Source organism: Cupressus sempervirens, chromosome 7, assembly GCF_028749045.1.
Source record: "Cupressus sempervirens isolate cs-2001-9-10 chromosome 7, ASM2874904v1, whole genome shotgun sequence".
In the NCBI taxonomy this organism is placed as follows: domain Eukaryota; kingdom Viridiplantae; phylum Streptophyta; class Pinopsida; order Cupressales; family Cupressaceae; genus Cupressus; species Cupressus sempervirens.
Window position 1 is genome coordinate 771,727,359 of NC_143124.1, and position 24,876 is coordinate 771,752,234.

Here is a 24,876-nt window from a genome sequence, read left to right on the forward strand (position 1 = left end):
AGACTATTTATGACAACTTTGCAAATGATAAAGGATAAATAAAAATATTTGATTTGCAAGTTATTATATTACTGTGATGGGGATGAAATTTAAATAATTAAAAATATTGTATATGTAATTCTAGGCAGGGTTGTACTTGTGCAACAAAGATGTGAAGGTTCACTGTATGCGTGTAATGACCAAGTTGCATGATAATTTGTTGAATTTAGGAGTTACACAACCTACTTTCTAATTAAAGTTTCATACAAGAAAATGTTGTAATTTAAAACTCTTAACTAACATCTCTTTATCTTTACGATGAGTCTATTTTGATATACATTATACTATTTATGGTTAACAATAGGTGTTGATGCTTGATGAGGCAGATCACATTTTGGATTTGAGATTCTCAAAATCATTGAATGCAATCCTATCACAACTACCAAGAAAATGTTAAAGTTTGCTATTCTCTACAACTCAGACACAACCAGTATAGGATCTAGCAAGGCTTAGTTTAAAAGATCTCGAGTATATAGTTGTCCACACTAAGTCTATAGTAGCTACTCCAACATGCCTACAAAAAATTGCAATTATTATTCTTCTCTCATAAAAGCTTGATATGCTATGGAGTTTCATTAAGATAAATATCAATTCAAAGATACTAGTATTCCTTTCAAGTTGCGAGCAGGTTGGATTCGATAACTCTTTCTTGCACCGCTTTTGTGATATTTGGTTACCTAAATATTTGTTTGGGATAGAGTATGAGAGCTTAATATAGGTAATAGTAAATGAAATTATTTCATTCCAATAATTTGATATTTGGTACAAGTTAAGTTTTTTCACGAAGCTTTTAAGAAGTTACATCCAGGTGTTCCAATAAAATGCCTTCATGGGTGCATGAAACAAATTCAAAGCTTACTAGTACTCTACAAGTATACAGAGGAACAACATTTTGTTCCTTTTGCAACTAATATTGCTTCAAGAGGCTTGGACTTTCCATCTATTTATTGGGTTGTTTAGGTAAGTTTAAGGTAGAGGCATAAATGCCTTTCTGCCATTTATCTATGCTGAAGTGAAATGCTCGAATGATATTATAATCCTATTGTATGCTGCATTCTATGGCACTAATTTCTATTTTTTATTTGTAAATTTAAGGTGGATTTCCCAGAAGATGTACCATCTTATATTCATCATGTTGGTCATACAACTTGTTTCATAGCTAGAGGTTGTTCTATTGCATTCTTGATGCCTTCAGAATTGAAAATGCTAAACTAGCTACAAGCATTTAAAATACCAATTAAAGTGATTAAGGTACATTGTTTATGGTGGAAAGCTGAAAGTAGTTTCCCATAGAATTCATGGTCAGACTTCATGTTTCAAATGTCTACATAATATTTTCAATGTTATACATCATATTGAAGAAAATGTGTTGTTTATCTACTTTAGGTGACCATGTAGGCAAATGAAAGCAAGGTACAGTGTATATCAGGTCCACTAGTAGGAATTCTATTGAAAGATCTAGATCTTGAAATACATGGTACATTAGGCATTTGTGACATATTTATGGTCCATCCATTTGCATTATGATAAGGAACTTTTTGATGTCTCTAAATTACCCATAGAGGACTTCTCTGTCTCTTTAGGTCTCTCAACTACTCCTCGAATCCATTTCTTAAAAAGAGGTGGAAGGAAACCAAAAAACATGGGGGGTGAATCTGGAAAAGAGATTGAAGAGGGAGAGGGATTTGGAAATGATTATGGTAGTGCAGATGATGGCGATGAAGAGGTCTTACTAAAGGTAGCAAGTGGAAACCCAAAAATGAAAAAAAGTCATTCCAAGTTGGTTAGGGATAAGGATGCTGATACTGCATCTGTGGAGTATGATGAATTGATGTCCAAAAATGAGGATAAAGGGGATAATCTATTCTTGAACCAAAATTGGCTACTTGAAGATGGAGATACCAAGGCTATGAGGTATGCAAAATGGATATAGGTTAGGTCAAGGAATTGCAATTACAATTTTTGTTTGTACTTTGACACTTACAAACGTGCTTAAATATTTTACAATCTGGCAACAAGGGTCTCAAAGTAAAAGAAACTCAAGATCAGTGTCAATAAATCAATTGGCCAGCATGTTGTCTTTGATGATGAAGGGAATCCAATGGCCCCATTGGAAACATTTGCAAATAGGCAAGTTGGTGGTGTTCACGAAAACTAGATCATAGGTATGATTTTTAATTTTATCAACATATTATTTAAGATATTATAGATATCATTTTGGATAAGTGAAGTTTGGCAAGTTGTAGAGTGCATCATACCAATTTGATTTTTTGATTTGGTATGATTTTTCAGTAGTCAACTGTATAGATTTTGGTTAATTTAAATTTTCCCACATTTCATTGGATCAAATAAACATGGTTAATATAGATGGAACATAGTTCATAGATATTCTCTCGTGCTTTAACTTTTTTAGGGAATAGAGATAAACATTTTCTTTTGAATACTTGAAACTAATGAAATTGATATGAATCCTGCTTAGCATACAGACTAACTTGGGATTGTTGAATACATACAACTACTGCATATAATTATTTTCTAGACATGGCCCAAAAATTGATATCAAAACTAAAAAGAAAATTTATGCCAAGAATGCACCATTGTTATGCATTAGAAATCTTCTCAACCTGATGCATTACCTCTAGAACCAAGAAAAATTGAAGTTTGAACAAATGAGCTTAGGAGAAAGAAGTTATGTTTCCTTTGTAAAGAGTTGTGAACTCTTGGACCATAGATGCTTGGGTGAATGACATATACATTACATTGAAGTGGTGTTAGATAAGGACTTGGACTTAGAGGATGAAGTTGTGGTATTTGAAATGTTTGTCAGTCATATTGTTGAAGGCATAAGAACATGAAGTCACAAGGAAGTACGCTTGTTGATCTCTTAGGTGCCCCTAAATATCTTCCCTTCAAGGGTTTGACATTTGTGGAGTACTACGAAGGGGGAGGATGACTATTTTTATTGATGGCAAGGCAACCAAAAACTTTATTGGTGAAGGTGATATGGAAATGAGATCATGGATATGGATGCAAACTAACATCTTAAGTTTTCCTTAGCATAGTATCAGAACACAAATAGCTATAGTCCTAATAGGAGAGTTGAATGCTGGGATTCTATTCCTTTCTTGCAATGGAATTGAGATTGTGAAGTGTGTGCGTATGAGATCTAGGGCTAATGTTAATAACATGATAAATAACAATAAACTATTTTTAAACTATATTTGGGATAGCTATATAGAGAGGAACCTGGATCTCAAAAAATGAAATGTGAAGTGTTGGACAATGACAAACTATGAAAAGGAAAACATAATTTTAGGCTAGATTTGTGATACTTGTGCAAAGAGGAACCTAGATCTTAAAAATGGATTGGAAAGTGTTGGACATAGGTGTTGGGTGCCCTAGTTTGAAGGTATCTGAAACTGACATAGATGAGTTGTATTATTGTAAGAGGCTTGCAATGATGTCCCCTAGAATTTCAACCCAGAATAGCAGGATGGGGATTCTGAGTAAATTAGTTTGAGCTTTTTGGCTTGTTCAAAGTTTGTTACAAATTGTAACAATCTTCTTTGTGCTGTTGTATCATCTTTGCTGTCATATCTGAACCTGCACTCACAAAAAAAAAGGGGAAAGATAGTCGTGCTACATGGAGGCTTGCCTAAGTCAAATCCAATGTTGGTGTTCCCACCTCCACGACAACTATTATGATGAAAATATGTGTCCTAGGGAGGATAGCAACAAAAAAATAATGAAATACTAAAATGAAATGATTATACCATAGATATGAAACCCTCCCATGGAGTTTCACCTAAAGTTGTGGATGTAATGCTCTTTATGGAAGTCCTACAAGTGTTAATGCAATAGCATGTCAAACATGAGTCCATACTTAAATGGAGAATTCTTGTAGGTTGCTACTCAATATGCAAAAATCATGAATGGTGGAGGTTGAAACTCACAAATCTAGTAATTTGGGCCCCTATTGGAGGGAAATGAACCAAAAAAATGGGTCATGATGTGTCAAGGTCTGAAATAGAAGACTTAGGCTCAGAATTAACATTTGATGATGATGAAGTTTCATGTTTAATAATTAAATGATAGGGTAACATAGATGGTAGGTGGGTTTTAAATGATCTATAAAGGAAAGAAAACTAAATTAGGTGCCAAATATAGTGTAAAGTTGTGAAGGGTATACAATTTATGATACTATAAAAGGTTTGGTGAGGAAGAAAAGCTTGAAGATAGAAGAATTTGAAGGTTTAAAAGCTAGTCATCCCATGCACCAAAACTATCAAGCAACTCAACACTACAATGATTGCATTCTCTAGGGGAGTATTCAAAAAATATTGATGTATGGAATTTAAGTTCACAGATGATGGAAATGAATGTCCTCAAAGGGATCTCAAGTGAGCTATACAAGAGGTGACAACAAAGAGGATGGAGAGAATCATTTGATGTGACCAACTATAACGTCTCTTCTAAAACACAAACAAGTTCAAATTCCACAACACCATTGCAAAAACTAGGGTTAGAAACTTATCTTACCAAGTAGGCAATCCCTTTCATTATGGTTGAATATAAATATTGCAACCATGAAATAAGTATAAATGTATATAAAGCTTAATTAAATTGTTAATAACTCATGTATAAATAAAAAGATATGCAGATGTATTATATACTTAGACATATGGTAAGAAAATATTTGTAGCATATAAACTTTTATGGGCCATAACTATAGTGAGTGATGAATAAGAAGATATGATGAGGTGCCCTTTTTGTCACAACCCTAGGCCTCAGGGCAGATACTCTCTCCCTTGGCCCCATGCCTAATCAGGTTGGTGTACCTAGTGGAATCATTATGCCATTCTCCTTCATCATTCTATCTTAGTCCCTCCACCATGGCAAAGGTCCTTTAGCTATTGTATAAACCCTACCTTATAGGTTAGGGAAAGACTACAATAGGGTGCCTTAACTCAACCCTAGGTCCAGGAGTGGAACCTCTTGTTCCTCTTGGCCTCATATTTTAATGAAGTGGTGTATCTAGTGAAGCCCCACCATTCTCCCTTATTTCCCTTTCCTCCCACCCCATGATTATTGTGATTGGATTGATAAACATACTTTCACATCATACAAGCATAGATCACAAATATTGAATATATTAACATAGATCTAATTACAATATGTGAATTAAGGTCTTACTATATAGCATGAATATCTAACACACATCCCTCTATGTCTTTATGTCTATATCTTCCAGATGTGTGTGTGTGTGTACTCCATTTGATTAGTATGCAAACACACTTTAATTTTCATACATTTTATCTAGATTGATATCAGATCAAGTGAAATAATTTACACACTAGATACATTTATGTGTAGCCCTACATATAAATAGCAATTTGAATAACTTGTATTATAATTTTTAAACAGAAATATGAAGGTCTTGTGCTCAGAAATCTCAGAATTAGTCTTACCTTTCAATGATCTTCCTTAGACTTCCTCCTTGCCGTGGTCTACTACTAAGTTTCTTTAACGCCAATAGAGGTGGATATTTCCAACGCATTTATACTTCCTCTTGGTTGGGGAAGAGGCAGTCCTTTCCCATGGGGCTTTATTTAAATCTCACCCTTCCTTAAAAGACATCAATTCATATATGATTTCTTCATGCTGTGATGTCTAATTGAATTACATGCTTTTAGTAATAACAATAGAGTAAATTAAACATTGAACTAGCATTTAGCTATTCATGCCATGAAACCACTGAAGCATAAAGAGAGCAACCATAGCAATGCACACACTATCATGTTTAATGTTGATGACTTCATGAAAGAAAGTTTAATTCTAGTACATTAATTTGTCTTTATACTAATCTATATTGTTGTTTATGCTAAGATTCAGTCTTTAATTACTTTATTTTTGTGATGCAGATGAATCTAACAAGAAATTAGTGGTAAGAATATGAATTGTGTGTGTCAATGTATTATTTCTTACCTTTATCATGGCAATTGTTCTATCTTATGGTTGGATCCTAGGCAACAACATATCCTAAGGTGGATTTAAGGATGTTTCTCACGTAACATAGGATATGTTCCCATTTTAGTCATGCAACTTCTAGGACTAAGTCTTGGATAGATGTAAGAAATTATTCATGAGTGCCCTATTATACAGTCTGCATGATCAAATAAATATGCAGCCCATATATGAGACTGCTGCTACTCTTACTCAAAGAAATCCTTCTTTGATAAATCTCTGCCACCATGGTTTTCTTTAGACTTGCCAATCCATTCTTATATATAGATTGAACCAAGTGCTACATCTTAGACATATTGAACATTTGAAGATGGATATTTAATATTAATGGTGCGATTACTTTTTTTGACAGTTGGTCTTGTATTATATTAGCAAAGATAATTGCTATCATATTATCCAAGATAGAGACAATTGTCTTGTATTACCGAAGACAATTACTTATGTGATTTTCTATTGGTTTTATTATCAAGTTAATAAGGTTATTTGTAGCTTGATATTTCTTTATCAAAGGCTTCCCTATTTGCAGCCATCTCTTCTGTTAACAAAATCTACCTCCCTGCAACAATAATATTTAACCCATATACTACTGCCACACTGCATTCAATGCTATTATAATGCCATACTAGGTTATCCTTTGGAACCACTGGTTCTTTATACCTTTTTACCATATAAGTTATTTTGTTGGTCTATCTGATAGCTCTTTATATGTTTGAATTTGTGAAACTATGTAGTACAAGTTTCACTCAAACAATTTTTTTATTACCTGTTAATTAATGTGTGTCTTCATCATTGTAGTTGAAGAGCGATACCATAAACTTAAGGAAGAGATGAAACACTGAGCCAAGGAGGATAAGCTTATTTTGAAATAACAATTATGTGAAAAGTAAACTAGAGATAGACGTAAACTAAAAAGGGATGCATCATCTAGTTCTGCGTCTGAAAATGGTGTTCTATACAATGACACCAAGAAATCAAGGAAGGTGTATTTCCATAGTGGTAGCTCAGATGATGATACAAGCAATGACAATGAAACAAAGAAAACTACTTATTATTTTACTATTAATAAATAGTATCCACATGGTTTTGAGGAATGAATAAACACATTTCTATCTCTAAAATTTCCATTTCATTTTTATTTATGTTGTGAAAGTTAAAATAATGGTATTCTATTTTATCTCAAAAAGAAACATTTCTTACGTAAATCCATTAGCTTATGAAAAAAATTGAAATAGAAGATCTGATTATGTCATCCTATGGTTTCCATTCAGCAATATATATAAAGAAAAATCTACTTAATTTATGTGTTTGTTTTTTCATCTTAGTTTAATAGTGCACAGAGATTCCAGTAAACAAAATAGGAAAGTAAAAATATAACCATAATTACTTTGGAAATGTGCTGCCAAAATTGAATTGCACAGAGATTTGCTGTTAATGTGGTTTCATTTTGTGTGGTACCAAAAGGTCCATGTTTATCCTTGTAATAGCTCTCCACATAGCTATTAAACTGATAAATGAGAGACAGTGTTGGGACAAGAAAATTCAAACTTAAAGATATTTTTAAAAAGTTGTAGCACAATATGTATTCTGGTCTATAAATAACCATACCAATGATTGCTCGCCAAATGGTTGCACTATAAGCATTGGTCGTGAATTCATCAAAGAACCAATTACAACACCTTCTCTAAGAAACCCACATTGGCCAAACTTAATGACAAGCATTGAAGCCTCCAAGGAAAGTGGTAGATTTCCAAGCAAAAGACCATATAGTGTTGGTTCAACCTTTTGCCTATGATCAGATGATACCTTAAGAGCCCCTATTGAAACCAACATATCTGTAGCATCTTCAATAGTTTCTCGAGGAGGTGGATCAAGTACTTTTTGAAAGAGGAATGTAAAATATTAAATGATTAGCTAATTATAGATCAATTGAAAGCAAGAAAATGCAAACATTTTTTTGGCTATTTATAGTTAAAACTTAAAGCAATGTAATGGCTGATTCTAAGAATAAGAACTTCAATTAAACAATATAGATAAATATACTAATACTGGTGAAAGACAAAAGCCATACAACAACAGAATAAAGTACACTATGTAACACAACTGTTAAAAGTATTACATATGGCATTCTCGCTAAGAATAATAATAAATAAATGTGAAAAAACCATAGGAGGCAGTGCAACTTCAATTGTAAACCACATAATCTAGATTGTCAAATAGGCCTACATGTGACATCTGGTATAACAATGTATACATTGAGAAGAATGAAGCATCTCTCACCATACAAGACTGAACTCTTTATGAAGAAAAATATTAAAAAAATGAATTATATTATGTACTGAATGATCAATCAAGATTCTATGAACAAAGAGGCATCTTAAAACATCAAAAAAGTAAATAAACATCTAAAAATGAAAAAAAACAAAGAGTACGTACAAAAATAACTCAAGAGAACAAAAAGATAACAAGACACTACAACGAAATACAATCTTAACTACAAAGACCATAGCCATTACATTTGCACACATTGACATGGTGTAGCAAACATGTAATTAGAACACTGTTACTTGGTTTTAAAATGGGAAAATTTTGGCATAACCTCTAGGAACTAATAAAATCATATAATAGATAAAAAAAACTATGTTTCTGGTATAGGTTTGGGAATGGGTACAAGATCTGAGTCTGCTGGTACATAAATTTTTTCTTCCTATGTGCAATATGCTTGGGTACTATGTGGCTATACATACCAATATCTAAACTAAAGAAAAATACAGAATTATAAAACTAAATACAATCTATAGTAGATACTTCATCATTGATCAATGACAGATGCCAAAATGGTAGTGATAAAGATAAATGACAATTCATAGTTCAGACTTTCAATATTATGTCATATGTCATTTATCAGCTGCCCTTCAAAATGTCAAAATGAGAAAAGAGAGTGAAGAGAACACAAAAAGTCTTGTATTGAGCTACTTGGTGCTTCTAGAGGCATTTTAGGGGTATTGTGTGCAAAAAAAGGGTTAAAATATAGCTTATTTTGTTACTCTTTGGTGCTCAATGCCTTTGGATACCCTAAGTATGCCTAGGTACATAGCCCATGCATACCCATGCATACCCCCAAGCAAACCCATATCTAAATATCCATAACCAAGGGTGCAAGAAGTGTTAAGGGTGTAACTAGTACCTTGGAATAAAAACAAAACAAAAAATGATTCTCTTATTTCATGCCAAATATAGTGTGTACACTTTATAAAATAGTGTCATGAGCCCTGCTGGCTTACACTCAACTATTTTGAATGATGAATTTTCTGTGTATTGAAAGTTTTATGTTTTTTCTATGTTTTTTTGAATATATGATTTTTACCTTTGTTCATAATATGAAATATATAGCAATGCATGGGAGTTGAAAGTGCAGATCCTTCCTTCTATATTTTATAGTGAAAATTAAGACAACAATGACAGTTGTATACAATGCAGTATGCACACATTAAAATTTCAAATTGCAAAAACCTAGTAATGCTGGCATGCAACATTGGGGTCCAATAATGACAAAATTTTCATAATAAATCTGCCCAGCAATGATAAGAACCCTTTAGCAGATGAAATGTAGGTCTGAAATTGAGATCGCTAACCTTCTTTGCACCCATGATTGCCTCTATAAAAAGTGTTAAATAATCAAAATTGACTTATTTTTTTCTTGGTATTTAATGCTTAAAACAAAATGTTCCATTTCCTCTTTAAAAAAAATTAATAAAGCATGTAGAGTATAAAATTTTCATGGAAGAAAGAGCCCACTAAAAATTCAAGCTACTTAGGGTGCCACAAGCGATGATGGGTGCCCAATTCATCTACCATTTCTCTTCCCAAATCATGGACATGATCATGCATTCTAAATTGAAGCTTGTCACCATATTCCTCATCATTTTGGTCATGAATTTGGCACTCAACCATTTCAATAAGAAACTTATCTCTAAGGGTTTGAATTGCATGCTCTACTCTCCAACCAGAAGCCTCCCATATTCTCATGGCCATACACTTCTCTTTGCTCCCAGATCCACCCATTCCAAAGATACCAATTATCTTAACTCTATTCTCCTCCTCCTATCTACAATTCTATTCAAAATCTTCTACAATTTCATCTAACTCCACAGGATGTTTTGCTACATCTAAAGATCTTTCCTTTTGTAGCTCTTTTAGCATAGTGGACACTATATTCTTAAGCAGCTGCTCCTGATTACTAAGAAATCACAAGAATTTTGATTAGAAAGATGTTATGCTCTTGTAATCTGAAATTCCACATTCTAAGTTTTATTTAGGTACGTTCTGTAAGCTAAAACCTTATGTTCAAATTTTTTATTTGATTAGATTGTTCATTTAGAATTGCAAATTGCATATATTAGATTTTGATTTAGATATGTTCTATAAGCTAAAATCCTATGTTCAAAGTTATGATTTCTCTAGATTGGTCATTTAGAATTATAATAGTCATTATTTAAAAGTACAATTTTAGATGAATCATTTAAACTGATTGAGACAAACTTACACATAACATTCAAGATATGATTTATTTAGATGGTTCATCTGAAATTACAATAGCTTATCTAATAAAATCTAACTTACCCAATAAAGGCCCTCTATAAATAAATATTTTGGCGAGCCATTTAAACAACTTGAAACCTAAAGTATGCTACACAAGCCAAAATTTTATGCTCTGAGTTTAAAATCAAGTAAGAAACACTTCTTCATGGAAAATACACAAACAGAGTCTTACTGATAGTGTTTGTTGAATTCATATCCAGTGATGAATGAGACAAAGTGAAGGGCTTCCTTCCACTCTTGAAGCTTGTCTAGGTACCTACCCTTCTTTTCATATTCAAAAAATGCATTTGCATAGACTCCATTTTGGATGTGACGAAGATCAGTAGGAGCAACATCATAAAATACTAGTATAATCAGAGACTTAGTTTGTGACATAAGAGAAAGCTTAGCCAAACACCAAGGAGAATTTGCATAACCTTTGGAGAATATGGAAATTTGAACTGAAGCAAAGCTAATAGTGTTTCAAAGGGTAGAAGGAAACAAGTCTCCCAAATCCATCTCTCTTGAATCAAGAAGAACTAGAACTTCCATACCTTGAAGAATATTATAAATTGGCAAAGCCAAAATGTTTTTCACATCAAGACCCCTATCATTGTTAGTATCTTATTGAGCTTCACTTTGTTTCAAGAATATTTTAATATTCTCTACTAAGTAGGGCCAACCATGTGAAGGTGGAAGCTCATTTGGCCCCAACCCCCTCCCCCTAACATCACTCTACATTCCCTGTTAATATCTAACATTCATTCATTCTTTCAACCATTAATAAAATGTAACATTCAATCAATATCACATGATAACATTCATTAACACATTAGATTTGTTAACATGAAACATTCATTAGCACATAATTAAATTCATTGAGACATAAAATTCAGTCATTATCAATTAAGGTATGTAGATGACAATCATTTCTTTTTTTTCTTTCTATCTCTTTTTCTATGTAAGCTGTAAGAGGAGCATTAGTGTCATCATCAATTCCCCCCTCATCAATTGTTCTATTCTCTATTTTTGATGATCTCAAATTCCTATGCTATTGCAAAGGGGGGTCCTCTGCAATAGAAAATAAAAGAGTTAAATTAAAAATAATTTATTTTAATTGTTACAAGTATTTAATTATTTTAAATAACATAACTATGGTGCTCTTTACTTGATCTGACCACATCATTTTGTCTGGACTCAATGTCAACACACTCATGAACATCAACCCCTTGATCCTCTATAGATGCTATATGAAATGTTACGTTAATCCAAACACCAATTGCAATTACATATAAAAAATTTAATAGCAAATGTATACCTCCACCACTGGGATGCACATCATGCAAACCTTCAGCATCCATAGATTGTGTAGAAGGATTGTCAGGCTACATTCCGACATCCTACGCATTGTTATCATTGCTTGCTTAAAATAGATATACTCATTTTATATTGGAACTTAACATCAAATAGAGTAATTGGTAAAGTATTCAATTTGAAATAAATTTCATTTAGCTTATTTACTTGTGGCTCAGATGCATCATTATTAGAACCTTCCACACTGATTTCAGCATGTATCCATTCAACCACAACTCTATAGCCTTGTTGGAAGCCAATTCTCTTATCCTCTTCTATGAGGCATCTCTTGAACTCTGAGCCCTCCATTTTTGCATGGTATGGTGAATTTTACTTGCATTGTTTCATCAACCAATGGAGGGTAGTTAAAATATCAAAGGAAAATGGTAAATAGTTAGCAGGGTTTCCAACCCTTGTTACACCTTATTTTGGTCATGTTGGACTTGTTCTAAATTGTCTTTGGTGTTTGGGAGTCCTAGAGGATCCGATTGCACTCCTCGTTGGGTGTGTAGAATAAAGGTCAAGTGTTGCAATCTACCCTGTGACTGGTAACAAAAAGTTTTCCTTAGACCTGATTTGTTTTAAGTTGTGTTGATGTTTGTTTTGGTTTCCATTTATGTTAGAGGGTTGGAGTTGTCCAAAACACTTGGTTTCAAGGTTGGGTGTATGAGGCCTTGAATGGTACAAGGGAGAAGTAACTAGTATGAAGCCTTATGTGATGAGTTGGGTCCATGAATTAATGGAGCAGTTGTAATAGCAGATTGGTTCCTTGTTTGAATGTGAATCAAGCCTTGAATGTTCTTGTGGAGAATAGATAATTGGGGTGATAACTTGAATTTCTTAGTTGTTCCAAGGTGCTAGGAGTTTGTTGGTTCTTCCAAAGCATGTTACTCTGCATCATATATTGGTGTGGAGGAACACTAAGATCCAAGTTGAGGATTAGGAGCATAGACAAGCTAGTCTATCCTAGCATTTCCCATCACATTATATAAAAAAATTGATATAATTTTTCATTTACTAATACTTACAACTCGTTCTTGAAGTTTTGAAAAACCACCAAAGCCGAGCTTGTGTGTCCCATACTTTTCTAGTCTTGCCTTTGTTTCCTTTGATGTGTCAGGCAATCTATCAAAAGTTTGAAAAATGTTAGATAGTATAAATATAGAGGTTAATTAGTACATAATTACATTCTCAACAGTATTACATACCTTGTTGTACTCTCTACTGGTGTGATATTATTTTTCGTGTTAGCTTTATACTTTCCATCTAAAATTAGAGCTTGCCACTCAGCCTCAAGAACATAGGGCAGATGCTCATACCTGGGGCTATCTCGTAAATTTTTTCTATACTAGTCCCTAATATAATTCAAACATAAACTAGATTTTTCAAGGAGCTTGTTTCTCTTGAATGCATGAGGTCCAAAGAGTTGGATCATGCTCTCTATAAGATCATCCTTCAATGGTTTGTCTTGGTTATTCCACATTTTAAGTAAAAAAGAAACATGTTAGACTCATAAATGAAGTGAAGCTACCTTTACTATAGTTCAAGAAATGGATGAAAAGGAAAACTATTCTAGCAATGATATGAAATCAAAATAGTGGTTTGGGGTTTTAGTTAGGATATGATGTTCCACCAGGTATGCAGGGTGGGCCGAAATATTCACAAAAACTCATCACCAAGTTTTCTCCAAAAAACATCATTCCCTACAAAACAATCATGGGATCATTAGTCAATGAAGAGTGATCAAAAACTAAATTATTATTATATCACTATAGAATGATAATAACTTTAAAGTACCTAGAACTTTGGCTACTTTTAATGGAATGCCTTCATCGTCACTGATGATCAATATGACATCCTTCACCATTCCCGTACTAGGAACATAGGAACATCCAAGAAATGATGTTGTAGCTCCTATTGCAAAAAGTTTCATATGTCTTTGTCACAAAGTATAAAAGAACAAATGATAATTGATCTTAAAAAGTTGTTAAAAAAAAATTGTTTGTTATTGTCATAAGAGAGAAAAAGATAGATTTGTGTACCAGTAGATGGTGCAATAGTCAATGCCTGTAAGCTGCATGTTGTTGACTCAGTAGTCAAAAAGAGATTTGTGGTTGTCCTGGATGGAGGCGGCATCATCATAGGATTCAATTGATTTGAAGCTGAAGAATAAAATTGTTAGAGCATGCATAAATATAGAACGCCTAGACTAGCATGGACAAGATTGTTAGAGCATTAAAAAAAAGGATTGTTTGAGCATGTATTGTCAATGATTATGATCATTCCTATATATATTTAGTGGAAAAAACATGTGGGGAATGGAACATGTGATCTACCTGAACCACCTACAACACCCTCATCATGGGAATGGGGCTCAAAATCATGCAAAAACTCTATAAAGACAATGTATCCATATTTTAATTAATGCCATAAAAGAGCATAACATTAAAACTATTATTGAAATCTTGTTATAATTAAAAATTTCATTAATACTTACTTTTAAGGTTTCAGAAGTGTGCAAAAATTCAGATCCCCTATCTTTTATTTCCTGACTAGTAGGCTTTATGGTTGCCAAATGTATAATTTCTTTGCCAATTTTCTTTAGCAACTTTTTAATCGAACCGATTGGGTCATCGGTCTCTACTAAATCAATATAGAAAGGGTCCTCCTCAGGGGGGGGGGGGCTACTAAGAGACTTCAGGTTCCTTTCCGTCCGTCCGACCACTGGCCCTCTGTGACAACAATAGTATTAGTATTATCAAAATTACTCCAAAACAATGAAGAAAACAACATTAAAAAAAAACATTTGCTTCTATCTAGTTTGCACAATTATAATGAGTTTTACCTGCTCATGTGTAGATTAGCTGGGAACATCACCAGCATCCCCTCTAGGCAGTTGCTCCATATTGTGCCCCTATGTCAAAGATCAAGTATAAAAATGTTAGCCAAAAATTTATTGACTAAATGGTATGTTGGAGTCATTGATTAGAAGTTGGTTTAATAGTATGTACCACCCCCATGATAGTAGCCTCATTTGTATCTATGCGGTTCAAATTGTAATTAATAAGAAGCTCTTCCCTTGCACATATTGATTTTATCGCATAGATGAATACATGATTTCCCTTGTGCACCTCAAATATGCAATTGGGTTGCTTTATAGTTGACCCAGGTCATGTACTATTTATAAAACCTACAATAGTCCCTATTTCTTTTGGCCTTCCATCAATGTATATAGCGACACTTTTACTTTGATTATTGTCTTGTTGTTGTATATAATTTGCTGAGAGGGCATACCTACACATACTTTTTTTATATTGAACAATATGCATCCAAGTTTTGTAATCGTAACATGGTCCAACATACTCTGTCAATTCAAAAACTTTGTTGTAAGACACCTTTATCCTATCCATAGAAAATAGACCCAAACCATGTAATGATGATGGTTCTATGTGATATATCCTCTCATTAACACAAAAATCAGTGTTTATTGGAGGAAGTTCCTTGGGTACCCAATGTTTCTGTAGATGTTGGTACCTCAAGGGCACCTCGATGTCACCTTCCATCTCATCATCATAAGAACATGACTCCCCTTGAGCAATGAAAAATTTCATGCATTTATTGAATTTCCTTCTAGTCCTTTGACCTCTAGTTAATCTCCCTATTCTAGATAAACTGCATGTCTCACTTTCCTCTTCTATTCCTATATTTCCCTCACTCGAGGAAGACACTTTTGACAAATACCTATTCACTGGTACCTATAAATGGGAGAGATCTTAGAAGACATCAATCTTACTATTGATAACTTTATTAAATAGACTGTCTATAAGGAGTATTGACTTATACCTGTCGATCCATGAGACTGTGCAGGATGATCCTTAAAGGGGTTCAGTTTCCTCCAAATGTAACTCAATTATCATGAGAATAATCACATCATAATCATAATCACATCCATCCCAAGAATCACATAAAAATTAAAAACATTAAAAGGTACACAATATAACACTTAAATCAGGATCACACTATAAGCCTACTAGGGAAGTAGGCCTAGTGAAGGGCTAAAACTAGGTTTTTGTATCAGCTGATAAGTTGAGGGCTTAGTCACCTTGGGGACATGCTATTTGAAGTTTTTTGATGTGTGTGGAGGTGGAGGGAACACCTAGTTAAGGTGAAGTCAAGTTTAGCACCTATTGAGGCATTGTGAGCATTTGCTAGTTTGTTGATTAGATTGCTTGGATGAATCCATTGGATGGATTGAAGGACATTCATGGGATTATTCCAAAGATGTAGAACCTAAGGTGGCATAAGGATTTGGTGTGCACTCTGATAGGTTATCGAGTTGGCTTGGATCAAGGAGAGGGATCTTATAAAGATGCTTGGTTGGTGTTGTGAGAACACTATGGAATTCCCTCTTGTTATGAATGATTTCAAGTCCACCTGGGGTCTCTGCATCACCTATTTAACCAGCAAATTGGGTAAGCACTGATATTATGTTTTCCCTATGAATTTTATTCTAAGTACAACTCCCTTTTATAGATATTTAATGAATTCCCTTTTCTAAACTAAACACTTACAAATGCTTTTGACCTGAAAGAAAATAAGTCTCAATCCATTCACACATCAATATGTGTTTTAAATAGTTTTATTTAATTAATTTAGATTAATAGTTAATTTAGATTAGCAGTATTCTATTTGTAGTTGAAACTTGTAGCTTTTAAATAGATAATGAATAAACTATGTATGCATATATATAAGACAAATATATTTCTATCAAGAAATGAATATTAAATAGATTAAGGATTGATGGCATACCTCTAAATTTCATCATCATCATCCTCCTCCTTGTCATCATCATCATCATCATCATCATCATCATCATCATCATCATCATCATCATCATCATCATCATCATCCTCACCATCATCATCATCTTCGTCGTCATCATCAACATCAACATCATCTTCATCATCATCATTAGTAGCATCATCATCATCATCTTCTTCTTCTTCTTCATGAAAATTTGTGTCAAGAACATCATCCGATAACTGTCGATTGTGATCACCATCTACATCATCTTCTACTTCTTCGATATCTTATTTTTCCATCGCATTATATTTTATTGGCCTTCCTTTCAGTTCATTTCTAACAACAAATGAACAACCTGATTTATGTGGAACTTCTGAGTAAAATACCTACTCACATTGGCTTGGAAGAACATAGGGCTCATCCCCGACTAGCTCAAATGACCTTTTATTAACCATTGTAAATCCATTATCATGTTCAATAATAGTTCTATCAGGATCATTTGGATTAAGTCGTAGCCTATACCATTTGACAATGAAGAGTACTAATTTCAATGAACTAAAGTCACACTCAAGTATATCATTTAATATGCCATAGTATCACTTTTTAGACTCTCGAGGATGTAAGTCATTTCTAGATGAAATATTAGTCACTTGAAAGACTACAGTTATTCCTGAATCACAAGTTTTCTTCATGTCATCCAACACTTTGACGCAAAATTTTTGACCATTATAGAACATAGCCTTGTGGTGTTTAACCTGCAATAATATGTGAAACATGTCAAAATTATTGTATCATGAGTTGATAAACATACGGGTGATTAATAAATTTGTACATACCTAGAAATCTCTTAAACCACGTGCTAAATCTATTTCTCTTTGCGTAACATTGGAATCTCCATTACAATGAGCTTCTTTAACCAATGAAGATACACCTTCCCATGTTAATGTCCAACCAAAATTTTGACATCGTTCAATCCATACCATCATCCAATCAAAGATTGTTTGCAATATACAAATGTAGTGCATCCCACTCTCGAGCACCTTTACAAAAAAAAAAATAGACAACTTACAACTGATTTACTTTGAAGATTAAGAAATAATTTATTACAATGAAATCTTATAATTTATTACCTCTCACTTTCCTCAATGTACCTTTCCCCATCAAATACTCCCCTTCTAATTTTTCAAAAGGCTCGAGATCCCAAATGTGATCTACATGGATATTTGATGCAAACTTAGGAAGATATTCAGTAATGTACACCATAGTCTAGTATACCGTATATCCCTCTACCATAGAACTCTCAAGATGTGCTCTTTGTCGAACCAAAGCCTTCAAAGATTTCAAGTGCCTCTCAACTATCTACATTGACCTAGTGTGTACAGGTCTACACAATTCAATCTCCTCAACTAGGTGAATGAGGTAGTGTTCCTATGCATTGAAAAAAGTTGGAGGTAGACACTTTTGCATTTGACATAGTAAATGAGGAATTCTTCTCTTCCAATAGTTTATATCTTCTTTATGGATTTATTTAGATGAAAACCACCTACATTAAGAGATTCAAGTCACAAAAAATATATAGATATGAGACTTTACAAAATAATATACAATAGATTAAATAGCAAGAAAAAAAAATCACGAATATAATAAATATATGCAAAAAATTGAACAGATATTACTACTTACCTCATGTATTTTCCAAGATCGTATATCACTTGTGTGATGTTATTATTGAAGGGCTCTGGGAGAGATAGAGGAAGCATGTACTGTAGTAATTATAAACCAATCATTTCATTGTTTTCTAACATAACATAATGAACAATACACATAGTTTATGAATATATTGTAAATACAGAAGAAAATAACTTACCTTGATGAAAGTATGCCAATCGTGCATTTTGAGCCCTGGCCCAAATTCACTTTTTTTTGATATGAGATTGTTTATGTTCACAACAAATCTTGTGGGAAATAAAATTTTTCATATGACTTCTTTTATAGCATCACTTTGCTACTCTGTTAATAACCAAGGAAGGGCACTTATATTAATTTGATCTCGGTTGCTATTTGAGTGAATGAAATTCTTCAATGCATGATTGGATTCATGAATTTCATTACAAATTTTGACAATTGTTTCTTTGTCACGCCTTCCATCCAATATTTCCCATAATGTCTCTATTATATTCTTTCCAATATGCATAGTATTAAACAAATGCACAATTTGTAAGTGCTCATAGTATGGCAACCTGCTAAATTGTCTGGGATAGCTTTTTAGTCCCTTTGGAAGGTTGTCAGTACTGCCTTGACAACCTTCACAATCATCAATTACACAATTAGTAGACAAAAATCACAATAGAAATATATAAATTACAAACATAAACCATTAGGTGGAACGACATTACCTCAATGATTAATTCTATTATATTCCAACTTTCATAGGCGAGGTGTCATTCTTTGTGGTTTTGATGAAGTCTCTTCTTTCCCATTGAAAAGATGTTTTTCCATACTTTGATGCTTATGATTCCTATGGAAGAAGTGTCTACACTCATCAAACACCTGCTTTCCTAAACTTTATGAATGACAAGATTTCATCTTTGGACCACAAACTGGACATGCAAATTTTCCCTTTGTTTGAAGACCTACAAGATAATGATATAATTGGATTATTAAATATGTTGATTTTTATAATTAGAATTATCATGCGCAACTTGAATTCATTATACTAAACCACAAAAATGTGTTAGCCCTGGGGCATCATGTATTGTCCATGAAAGTATTCCATGAAATTGAAATTGTCTTTGACCTATTGGTCTAGACACATCATACATAGTGACACCATTCCATAACTCCACCAACTCATCAATAAGAGGCTCAATATATACATTCATATCTTTAACTTGATATTTACCTACTTGAATGAACAGTAACATTACATAATTATTGTGACTATTTTACTGCAAGATTTGTAAGTACATGTAAATTAATAACTATCAAATGATAAGATACTTGGAACAATCATTGCCAACATAATGTGCTCCCTCTTTATTGACATCCATAGAGGAATGTTATTGTTGATAACAAAAAAAGGCCACACCAAGTAAATAGATCTCATCTCTCCAAATGGATTGACACCGTCCGCTGCCAATGAAAGCCTGAGATTACGAGGTTCTTCTTCGAAGTGTTGCCACTTTTCCTCTATGTGCATAAATGCTAAACCATCCGTAGGGATTTGAATAATGTCATCTTGACTTCTATTGCATGCATGATGATCCATAAATTGAGCCAAGCTACTACACCTGAATAATTGTCGCATCCATGGAATAATGGGGATATAACGAATAACCATTTGAGGCACCTTTTTTGTTAGTCAATCTGTTTGATATCTACTCCTATGACATACAGAGCATTGTGTTGCAAATTCATGTTCTTTATAATATATAATATGATCATTGGGACAAGCATGTATTGCTTCATACTCCATTCCACTATCTTTCATAACAGTAGATAATTCTTGATATGAGTGAGGTAGAATATTTGATGGTGGTAACAAAAACTCTCTTATCAATCTACAACAAAAAATATAAGTTGTTAATATAAACAATATTAGTGGTACATTATTCACCCTTTGTTAACTATAATGACATATATGACATACCTTAACATACGTGACATTGTTATGTTGGATAAACCATTCATAACCTTCAAGTTCAACAACAACAATATAGTAGAGATAAGAGTTGTTTGGGAGTCTTTGTATAGGAGCTTGCATGCCTTCTCAAGTAGAGGTACATCAAGGCTATCATCATCATCATGATCAAATATGCTTGGACTAAATGTGTCATGGATCAATGTATTTATACCATCATCTTCAATTGTGTTTTTTGGCGCATGATCGTCATCTTCCATGGGATCATTATCTTCACCTTGGATATTCGCACCTCCATGTTCCTCAACTTTGAAAACCATATTCTTTGAATTTTTGTGGTTCATATCATGTACTTCCCTAGGGAGATCAACCTATATAAAATTGATTAACATAAATAAACCATGATCATCAACTAATCATCAAGTGATTTCATATGTATATAAATTGTTAAAATGATATAATGAACAACTTACCAGTGGATGATAGTCATGCCCCCATTCAATGTGACCATTCTCCCTACAATGTCTCTTAACTGTTTTGATTAGTAGTCTTCTACGGTTTAAGCCCTTACAAATTTTGCAAGGATAATAACATTTCCATTACCTTTTCTTTTCAAGTTAGACCACAATCTATCAATTGTCTCCCTATTTTGTTCTTCACTTATATTATCTGACATGATCGTTCCTCACAAGAAGCAAAAATAGGGCTATGAAAACTTCAGTCTACAACTTTCACAAACTAAGCAAAACTATCAAAAGTAAAAAAATATTCTTAGACTTAGCTAAATACTTTAATACTTTAAAAATAATTTCTTTGACTTTATTCCTAAGACATTTAACCCAATCACCTTTTATAACATTCAGTCAATTGCTCTAGGAAAATTTGTGGATAAGATTATTTGTAAAACTTTGACCAACTGCTTGAAGATCTTATTTCAAGAGACCTTACAACATTAAGCCACTAAAAAAAATTTCAAAACATATAAGCTAAGATTCTAGTTAAAATATATATTAGATTAAAAAATATACAATTTTCATACTCGAGTGCACAGCTATAACTCGTGCAATGGCCTTCTTGCTTAGCTGTAGAAGCTCTCGAGCAATCAAATTATACAAGCTAAAAGGCCTAACAACAATTTCAAAACATATAAGCTACAAGGCAAGACATATTACATGACATGGAAAAAGGAACAAAATTTACAAGCTTTAGCAAGACATATTAAACGACATCATAGTGCTAGAGAGATCACAATTATATGAGTCAAACATAGTCATGAAAAAGCAAATAAATTATCTAGTTATTGATTTGTTGACATATTGTTGTTGATAATGCTTTGTTATTATCTGGTTCAAAGATTTGATATATACTCATTGTTGCTGTTTAAATGCTATTTAAATGCATATATTTAATTACATTATTATTATGATGGTTTAAATGGTGATTAGATATGAAAGGGCCAATGTCCTAACATTTGAATATATAAGAATGATTACGCCATCCAAATGCCCCTTTATTGGTTTCAATTTTTGGATTATTTGCATAGGTGCTTCGACTATTTTATATGTATTTATTATTTAATGTCCACTTCCAAGTGATCTTTAGTAGAGAAGAAATATCTAGCCTTTTCCATTCCCTAAGGCTAGAAAAGTGATTGAATAGTAAGGGAATGAGTGAATAATAAAATATTAGCCCAAAAAGCTAAAGTCTATTTGCAATATATTTAATTTAGCTAATAGGCTATTTGTGAAAGCTTTCCTCCCAAAATTTAAATAGTAGATGGAAAAGTTGTTAATATGCCAGAAATTTCTCAAATTTTAATTTTTTTGGTTGCTAAATCGATTAAATTCAATGCATGGTTAAACTTGAGTAAGTCTTTTGTCTACTACATGCAATTTTAATATTATAATTAATACTATAATTTTTCTCTGTGTAGACAAGAGTCCACCATAAGATGACCAAAGTTATCCTATCAACAAACTCATTGCATGCACAAAAGCATGCAACTACTAGTTATTCATTATGTCTAATGATGAGGCCACAGTAATTAATAAATATGTAATTGAACCTTGGGAATTATGCCTAGTTGCCATTTTGAATAATCTAGAAGAATTTAAAATTTTTGGAAGGGATGGGGTTATTATAAGAAATGTTGATGCCTTAAAAGACTTATTCATTGATCATTAATGTTATTTTCTCTTTACCAATAATTGAGTTCTCTGCGATTTTTAGTCTGTCACATAATGAAACCTGTGTGAGCTGCCTGGATGTAGCCCTAGTAGCTACATAATTTAAAGGGAAGTGAATTATGCCAGGAGAGACCCAGATAGCCTTCCCAAGGTGAAAGTTTGAATTTTATAGAAGGGTTTAAGGCTGTCTGCTAATTGCTGGAGTCTTCCCGAAGGAAAGTGCTACACCCTTAATTTGCCATATTGTTCAAAATGCAGACCAAAATTAGTCTATTTCTAACAACAATGATTCACAACACCATCAAACCTTAGCAACAATCACCTTCATCAAGGTGTGCTGATATAAACAGAGCTTTTATGAACTAATAATTTAATTGTTAGTAGATGCCTATTTGTATTAGTGCTTAAGGAAGAAGTTGGATTTGATTAGCATTTATATTGAAACAAAATCTTCATTATCTATGATAAGAAATTAATTTCCAGTTGCCTGTAGCTAAATCATTGGTTAAAAATTGTTTAATTGGTGAGAAGCTACACTTAATGTGTGTTGTAGTGATGGTAGGTACCTAACATCAACTCCAACTAGCTTCATAGGTCTACCTATGTCTATATCCTTGACAGTGGTTAGAGGAGATAGTCACATTGGCCCTTCATAATCTATAGCTATTATTGTTTCTATTTGGGTCAATGTATCTTTGTTTAACTATTTGCACCTCTGATTACTATATATAGGTAAAGTCTAGATCAGTTTTATTAATTTCTAAAACTAGTTTTAGGCCATGAATGGAATTTTATTAACACTAGATTTTGTGCATTGTGATATGTTATCCCCATCTGGAGCATTGGGTATAATTGTTGTGGAATTTTCATTTCAGGTGCATTGGGATTTGGACTCTCTGTATAGAGGTCGATTGAGTGTGTATATGTGCATGATTGGACATTTATCATTTTGAGGTTATATTATTTGTGGTAATACACTTAAACTTTACATGTGCTATTATATGGCTATGTGATGTGAAATGTACTTTGGATCACTTAGGAATTCATACTCTTGGCTAAGATGCCAACTGAGTATGCTTGTTGCACATTGCCTTTGCTTGTAAAAGGAGACCTATGCAATGTTGTGGATATTGTGATTTGGTATATTAATATATTGGGATATTTCTTCGTAATGCGAGATCTTATTGAGATCCACTCTCTTGGCATGTTGGCCAATGGAGTCATGTTATTATATTGTGTGATCATCTTGGGACCTACACTCTTGGTGAAGACCAATCAAGTCTTTTGAGTTTATATTGTTACCTTCTCTAAAAATTTTAATCCATAGGATTAGGTGCTTTGACTAGGTATGGAAAATAAAATAATAGAATCCATGAGCACGTTAGCACTTTCACAAGGCTATGATGACTTGTGAGGGTAGCTGTACGATTGAATCTACGAGCATGCCATGGGCAGTTTCTCTAGGCTGTGGGTGACTTGTGAGGATAGTATGCATAATAGAATCCCCAAGCATGCCACACATGCTTTTACAAGGCTATGGGTGACTTCTAAGGGTAGTATGCATAATAGAATCCTTGAGCACACCATAAGTGGTTTCTCAAGGCTATGGCTGAATTGTGAGGGTAGTTTCACAATTAAATCCCCAAGAATACCAAGAGTGCTACCTCAAGGCAATGGGTGACTTGTGAGGATAGTTTCACAATTAAATCCATGAGCATAATACCATGAACACTTCCTCAAGGCAATGGGTGACTTGTGAGGATAGTTGACACATGTATGGGCATGTGATGACATTCCCTATGCACTATACTCAACCACTGAAGTCCTAGTAGTATGAATAGCACGTATTGGCTATTGGTTAATTGAGTGTGTTTAGATATTGCATTGTGGCCATTGCTTCATGTTGTGTTTCTCCATGTTTTCTCTTAAATAAGCCTATGATTTATTTGCACTCTATATACATTGATTGGTGTGAGTATGCTTATACCTCCTTGTATGCCTTGTGTTCTTGTTTGGGCTATGTGACCATCTCCACAAGCATAGTGACGTAGACCTAAGAGTACCACATGATTGAGTGGTGTGATAAGGTACTATTGGGGACCGGTGTACAAGTATTAAATTGGATTTAGTGGAACCTACATGAGTTCCTTCTGCACCTCTCTCTCTCTCTTCCAATTTTAGTAAGAGTCATGCATGTGTTCATGGATATTATAATGTAGAAAATTGATGTATATGTATGTTGTTATACTCACA

At 33.4% G+C, this 24,876-nt stretch overlaps 1 pseudogene; it reads left to right on the forward strand.

The window, feature by feature from the left end:
* Positions 1-1,681: 1,681 nt before the first annotated feature.
* LOC149549599 (uncharacterized) overlaps positions 1,682-24,876 on the forward strand; it is a 78,604-nt pseudogene continuing 55,409 nt past the window's right edge.